Source organism: Nanorana parkeri, unplaced genomic scaffold (genome assembly GCF_000935625.1).
Source record: "Nanorana parkeri isolate BGI_ZX_2015 unplaced genomic scaffold, ASM93562v1 scaffold408, whole genome shotgun sequence".
NCBI lineage: Eukaryota > Metazoa > Chordata > Amphibia > Anura > Dicroglossidae > Nanorana > Nanorana parkeri.
Window position 1 is genome coordinate 221,602 of NW_017306676.1, and position 7,144 is coordinate 228,745.

The window sequence follows — 7,144 nt, forward strand, 5'->3', positions numbered from 1 at the left end:
GCTCTGTGGGGTCTCGCCAGGGCTCTGTGGGGTCTCACCAGGGGACTGTGGGGTCTAACAAGGCTGGTTAGATCCCACAGAGCCCTGGTGAGACCCCACAGAGCCCTGCTGCCCCGGTGAGACCCCCTCGCAGCCCTGGTGAGACCCCACAGAGGCCTAGTACCAGGGGTCTAATCAGGCTGGCGAGACCCGACAAAGCCATGGTGGGAGCCCTGGGGAGACCCTACGGAGCCCTGGTGCTGGTGAGACCCCACCTCACCAGGGCTCTTTGGCGTCTCACCAGGGGCCTGAGGGGTCTCACCAGGCTAGTGAAACCGCACATAGCGGTGGGACCCCATAGAGCCCTGGTGAGACCCTTCGGAGCCCTGGTGCTGGTGAGACCCCACAGAGCCCTGGTCTAACCAGGGCTCTGTGGGGTCTCAACTGGGCACTTTGGGGTCTCCCCTGGGCTCTGTAGGGTCTCGCCAGCCCTGGTTAAACCCCACAGAGCCTTGGTGAGACCCAGCAAAGCCCTGGGGAGACCATATAGAGCCCTGTGGTATCTCACCAGGGCTCGTTGGGGTTTAACCAAGCTGTGAGACCCTACAGAGCCCTGGTGAGACCATACAGAGCCCTAGTGAGACCCTACAGAGCCCTAGTGAGACCTTACAGAGCCCTGGTTTAACCAAGGATCTGTGGGGTCTCACCAGGGCTCTGAGGGGGTCTCACCAGGGCTCTCTGATTGTCCCACCAGAATGGTTAAACCCCACAGGGCCCTGGTGAGACCCCATAGAGCCCTGGTTAAAGTAGGGCTCTGTGGGTTCTCACTATTCCTGGTTAAACCCCACAGAGCCCTGGTAATACCCTACAGAGCCCTTGTGTTGGTGAGACCCTACAGAACCCTGGTTTAACCAGGGCTCTGTAGGGTCCCACCAGGGCTCTTTGGGGTCTCACCAGGGCTCTGTGGGGTCTAACCAGGCTGGTGAGATCCCTCGGAGCCCTGGTGAGACCCCACAGAGCCCTGGTTTAACCAGGGCTCTGTGGGGTCTCACTAGGGCTCTGAGGGGTATAATCAGGCTTGTGAGACCCTACAGAGCCCTGGTTTAACCAGGGCTCTGTGGGGTCTCACCAGGGCTCTTTGGCGTCTCACCAGGGGCCTGAGGGGTCTCACCAGGCTAGTAAAACCGCACATAGCCATGGTGGGACCCCATAGAGCCCTGGTGAGACCCTTCGGAGCCCTGGTGCTGGTGAGACCCCACAGAGCCCTGGTCTAACCAGGGCTCTGTGGGGTCTCAACTGGGCACTTTGGGGTCTCCCCTGGGCTCTGTAGGGTCTCGCCAGCCCTGGTTAAACCCCACAGAGCCTTGGTGAGACCCAGCAAAGCCCCGGGGAGACCATATAGAGCCCTGTGGTATCTCACCAGGGCTCTGTGGGGTTTAACCAAGCTGGTTAGACCCCACAGAGCCCTGGTGGGACCCTACAGAGCCCTGGGGGACCTTACAGAGCCCTGGTTTAACCAAGGATCTGTGGGGTCTCAACAGGGCTCTGAGGGGTCTCACCAGGGCTCTCTGGTTGTCCCACCAGCCTGGTTAAACCCCACAGGGCCCTGGTGAGACCCCACAGAGCCCTGGTTAAAGTAGGGCTCTGTGGGTTCTCACTATTCCTGGTTAAACCCCACAGAGCCCTGGCAAGACCCTACAGAACCCTTGTGTTGGTGAGACCCTACAGAACCCTGGTTTAACCAGGGCTCTGTAGGGTCCCACCAGGGCTCTTTGGGGTCTCACCAGGGCTCTGTGGGGTCTAACCAGGCTGGTGAGATCCCTCGGAGCGCTGGTGAGACCCCACAGAGCCCTGGTTTAACCAGGGCTCTGTGGGGTCTCACCAGGGCTCTTTGGCGTCTCACCAGGGGCCTGAGGGGTCTCACCAGGCTAGTAAAACCGCACATAGCCATGGTGGGACCCCATAGAGCCCTGGTGAGACCCTTCGGAGCCCTGGTGCTGGTGAGACCCCACAGAGCCCTGGTCTAACCAGGGCTCTGTGGGGTCTCAACTGGGCACTTTGGGGTCTCCCCTGGGCTCTGTAGGGTCTCGCCAGCCCTGGTTAAACCCCACAGAGCCTTGGTGAGACCCAGCAAAGCCCCGGGGAGACCATATAGAGCCCTGTGGTATCTCACCAGGGCTCTGTGGGGTTTAACCAAGCTGGTTAGACCCTACAGAGCCCTGGGGGACCTTACAGAGCCCTGGTTTAACCAAGGATCTGTGGGGTCTCAACAGGGCTCTGAGGGGTCTCACCAGGGCTCTCTGGTTGTCCCACCAGCCTGGTTAGACCCCACAGGGCCCTGGTGAGACCCCACAGAGCCCTGGTGAGACCCCACAGAGCCCTAGTTTAACCAGGGCTCTGTGGGGTCTCACCAGCCTGGTGAGACCCCTCAGAGCCCTGGTGAGACCCCACAGAGCCCTGGTTTAACCAGGGCTCTGTGGGGTCTCACCAGGGCTCTTTGGCGTCTCACCAGGGGCCTGAGGGGTCTCACCAGGCTAGTAAAACCGCACATAGCCATGGTGGGACCCCATAGAGCCCTGGTGAGACCCTTCGGAGCCCTGGTGCTGGTGAGACCCCACAGAGCCCTGGTCTAACCAGGGCTCTGTGGGGTCTCAACTGGGCACTTTGGGGTCTCCCCTGGGCTCTGTAGGGTCTCGCCAGCCCTGGTTAAACCCCACAGAGCCTTGGTGAGACCCAGCAAAGCCCCGGGGAGACCATATAGAGCCCTGTGGTATCTCACCAGGGCTCTTTGGGGTTTAACCAAGCTGGTGAGACCCTACAGAGCCCTGGTGAGACCCTACAGAGCCCTAGTGAGACCCTACAGAGCCCTAGTGAGACCTTACAGAGCCCTGGTTTAACCAAGGATCTGTGGGGTCTCACCAGGGCTCTGAGGGGGTCTCACCAGGGCTCTCTGGTTGTCCCACCAGACTGGTTAAACCCCACAGGGCCCTGGTGAGACCCCACAGAGCCCTGGTTAAAGTAGGGCTCTGTGGGTTCTCACTATTCCTGGTTAAACCCCACAGAGCCCTGGTAAGACCCTACAGAGCCCTTGTGTTGGTGAGACCCTACAGAACCCTGGTTTAACCAGGGCTCTGTAGGGTCCCACCAGGGCTCTTTGGGGTCTCACCAGGGCTCTGTGGGGTCTAACCAGGCTGGTGAGATCCCTCGGAGCCCTGGTGAGACCCCACAGAGCCCTGGTTTAACCAGGGCTCTGTGGGGTCTCACTAGGGCTCTGAGGGGTATAATCAGGCTTGTGAGACCCTACAGAGCCCTGGTTTAACCACGGCTCTGTGGGGGTCTCACCAGGGCTCTGAGGGGGTCTAACCAGGCTGATGAGACCCCACAGAGCCCTGGTGAGACCCTACAGAGACCTGGGTTATTCAGGGCTCTGTGGGGTCTCACCAGGGCTCTTTTGGGGTCTTACTGGGGCTCTATGGGGTCTCACCAGCCTAGTTAAACCCCACAGAACCCTGGTGAGACCCCACACAGCCCTGGTGAGACCCCACAGGCCTGAGCGGGGCCTCATGTTTAGGTTTCGCCTAAGGCCTCGCAAACTCTAGAGCCGCCTCTGGTGGTGTGAGTCCAGGCAATAGCAATGATGCACTAGAACCTAGGAAGTGACCCTGTTTTTTTACACGTGTCACCTTGCACTCACTAAAGATCAGCCCCAGCTGCCTTCTCTGCATATTTGCCCGGTTTTCTATATTGTGCAGCACAGTCCTGATATAGTCATATATGTAGAATGCATTCAATGTTTCTTTTTCTGTTTTGGTTCCTGTTTCTAAAATGTTGCCAATCTGCACTGTGAATCAGTGTGGTTGTGGTGAGAAAAGAAGTTAAGGTGGGTGTTGGTGAGTAAACATTGGTGCAGTAGTGGCGAGTGCATAAGTGCGCATCAGTTGCATACCAAATGCAAAACTTTGTGTAACAAAGCTCCTTAAACGTTAGCCAAGTATAGCATTCTATGACAACATCCATACTTTTTAATATATATGATGACACAGACCTCTAAAGTGATTACATATATATTTACATATTTAATAGACGGATGTAGGTTACTAGGATTCCAAGGAATAGACGGGAGGGAATAGGCATGAGAGTACAGGATTTCCAAGAGAACCCAAAGAGGAGGGTCAACTGATGTATGAAGAGCGACTTTGAGCAGCTCTAATATATTGCGAGGTCAGGAACCCCCAGGACGCCACGGATGATAATGGCAGAATATGCTTATTATACCAAATAAAGGATATAATGTGGTTCTGCATAGACGTCAAAGCAAACCTAGGGATAGCAACAGGAAGGGTACGGAAAAAGTAGAGCAATTTTGGAAGCAGAGTAATTTTGATTGCATAGATACGACCCAACCAAGAAATGGTTAAGTTATTCCAAAAAGACAATATGTTTTTAAGTGACGGAAAGAGGGGGGATGTAGTTAGCGGAGTACAGGGAGTCATATGTAGGGAAAAAGGTGAATGCCAAGATAGGTAAGGGACTTCAACGTCCAGGCAAAGTTGTAATTCTGTTGCAGTAAAGCTATCATGGAATCCGAGGGAGTGATATTCAGAGCTTGGGATTTAGAACGGTATACAATCAAGCCCGAAAGCCTACCAAGGGGCCAGGAACGGTTTGAGAGCTCTCCTGTTCTGAATGGTAAGCGGGCTGAGATCCACATAGACTTCATGCGTGCAGCCTGAAACACGGCGTCTTTCGTGCGATAATAGGTGAATTTTATGATGACGTCCCTGGGCCCCAAAGTTCTGTAAATCCTGCCGAATTCTAAACGATGAATCAGGATAGCTGGTTGGAGTACTTTGCGGTGTGCAGTGACCATGGATTGGATGTCCTCCACCGATTCCAGGATACCGTGTATGCGTAGATTACCTCTGCGGGCTCTGTTTTTGAGTCCCTCTAATTCATCATGCCCGCCGCCAAGTCTGCTTGCAGAGAGATGGTAGAGTGGGCATTCACCACCTTGTATGATCCATCTTGGTCTCCAAAAGATCTGTGTGTGTTAATTTCATCAGTAGCCACCTTCAGCTCAGCTTGTAGCATGAATTTGAAGAGATCCAGCAAATAGGCATCACCAGGGTGTACATCTGCGGTTCCCGAGTAGGAGAATGAGCTGCACTGCCGACAGGAGAAGAATCAAGCAGGTCAGAAGGAGTCCCAGATGGGGAATGCTGCTCTGGTATAGAGGACAGGACTCCATATTGCACGTGGCAGAGGTGGCAGCCTGCACATAACACACGGCTGAGGAACGCTGCCTTCATTCTGTATGCTTAAAATGTTCTAAAGAAAGAGAAGATATAAATCCACTTTATGTTCACCAAACACCCTTCCACTGGATATTACCATACAAATAGCAGTGACATCACTACCGTGCTGCACATAACTTGTGCAGAGATCAGAGCTGTGGGAGGGAACCAGCAAGCCCACCTACTACAATCTGCCTGCAGAAAACTACAAGGAGGGGGCTACAAGACCAGTCACTCTAAACAAGGCAAGAGAGCAGCAGTGACTAGTCTTTATTACAGGAAGCTCCTGAACAGAGGCAAAGTGTTTTACTGAATTACTGCACTGATCTGGAATAAATACACAAGCATACAAAGATTCAAGTAACATTACACATAGCTCCTGTATTAAGACAATATTTGCTTATCCAAGAGTTCAGCATTAAAGCATGTAAAACATGCTTTTTTTTTTTTTTTTAAATAGTCCTCTGATCATGACTATTTATAAAATTACTAAATTGAAGGAATTGATGTTAAAATAAGTTAGTTGTATCAATCATGTTTATATCATGTATATTGTACAAGGTCCAGGGAGGTTTTATGTCGTTTGATCATGGATATTAGTGGGTATATTTAATTAATTTTTTATTCCCATGTGGATTATGAAACGTTTAAAATAATAAATGTTATTTTATCATATGTGATTTTGTCGTTACTATCCTTTGCATTTTATGACACCTAAAAAGCCCCATCTATCTTTATTTTTTGTTGTATACTTACAGGTGAAACTCGAATAATTAGAATATCGTGCAAACGTTCATTTATTTCACTAATGCAACTTAAAAGGTGAAACTAATATATGAGATAGACTCATTACATGCAAAGCAAGATAATTCAAGCCGTGATTTGTCATAATTGTGATGATTATGGCTTACAGCTCATGAAAACCCCAAATCCACAATCTCAGAAAATGAGAATATTACATGCAATCAATAAAACAAGGATTGTACATAGAACAATATCGGACCTCTGAAAAGTATAAGCATGCATATGTACTCAGTACTTGGTTTGGGCCCCTTTTGCAGCAATTACTGCCTCAATGCGGCATGGCATGGAAGCTATCAGCCTGTGGCACTGCTGAGGTGTTATGGAAGACCAGGATGCTTCAATAGCGGCCTTCAGCTCTATAGGGGTGTGGTATCTTTGCTCTTGTGGTGATTCAAAACTTTTTGTATCATGTAAAACATATGTAACACTATAATGCAATTATGTAGCTACATGTATTTCAAGTTTAAACTTGTATTTTTTAATTATTTTGTTATAATTTTAATATTATTACAACCCTTTTGCAGAAAGCCTTTGTGGTGACTTTCATGCATTCATGTTTATTAAGATAAGAGTATTGAGGGTAATTGGAAACACCGCTATGAATATTTAAACACCTCTATTTTTGGCTTATTGATTATGCTTTAAATTCTTTCTGGCATGCAAGGGACACAATTTAACATCTGCAGATATTAGTTTATCAAGAGAGCCAGAGAGGTACCATGGGGGTAGTCCAAAAATGTCTGGTGGAGGAGCATGCATTGAACATTGTAGCAAATCCTTTCAATTATGATTAAACAAGATTTGAAATGATGGACCACGGAACTTTACCCTAGTTTGGTAAGTGTAACATCATAAATAACAATGTACTCCCTATGTTGCTTTATGTGTTATAAGCCTTGCCCATCTAGATACCACCAGCATTCCTAAAATCTGAAGAAGCTATGTTACAAAGCGTTGTTTGGTCTAATAAAACTGCGCACATCAAAAGGTAATTATTGGGACTCCCTAAACATCATACATGGATGGCTCTCCCAGACCTACCTCTGCTCCACAAAGCTATTCATCTA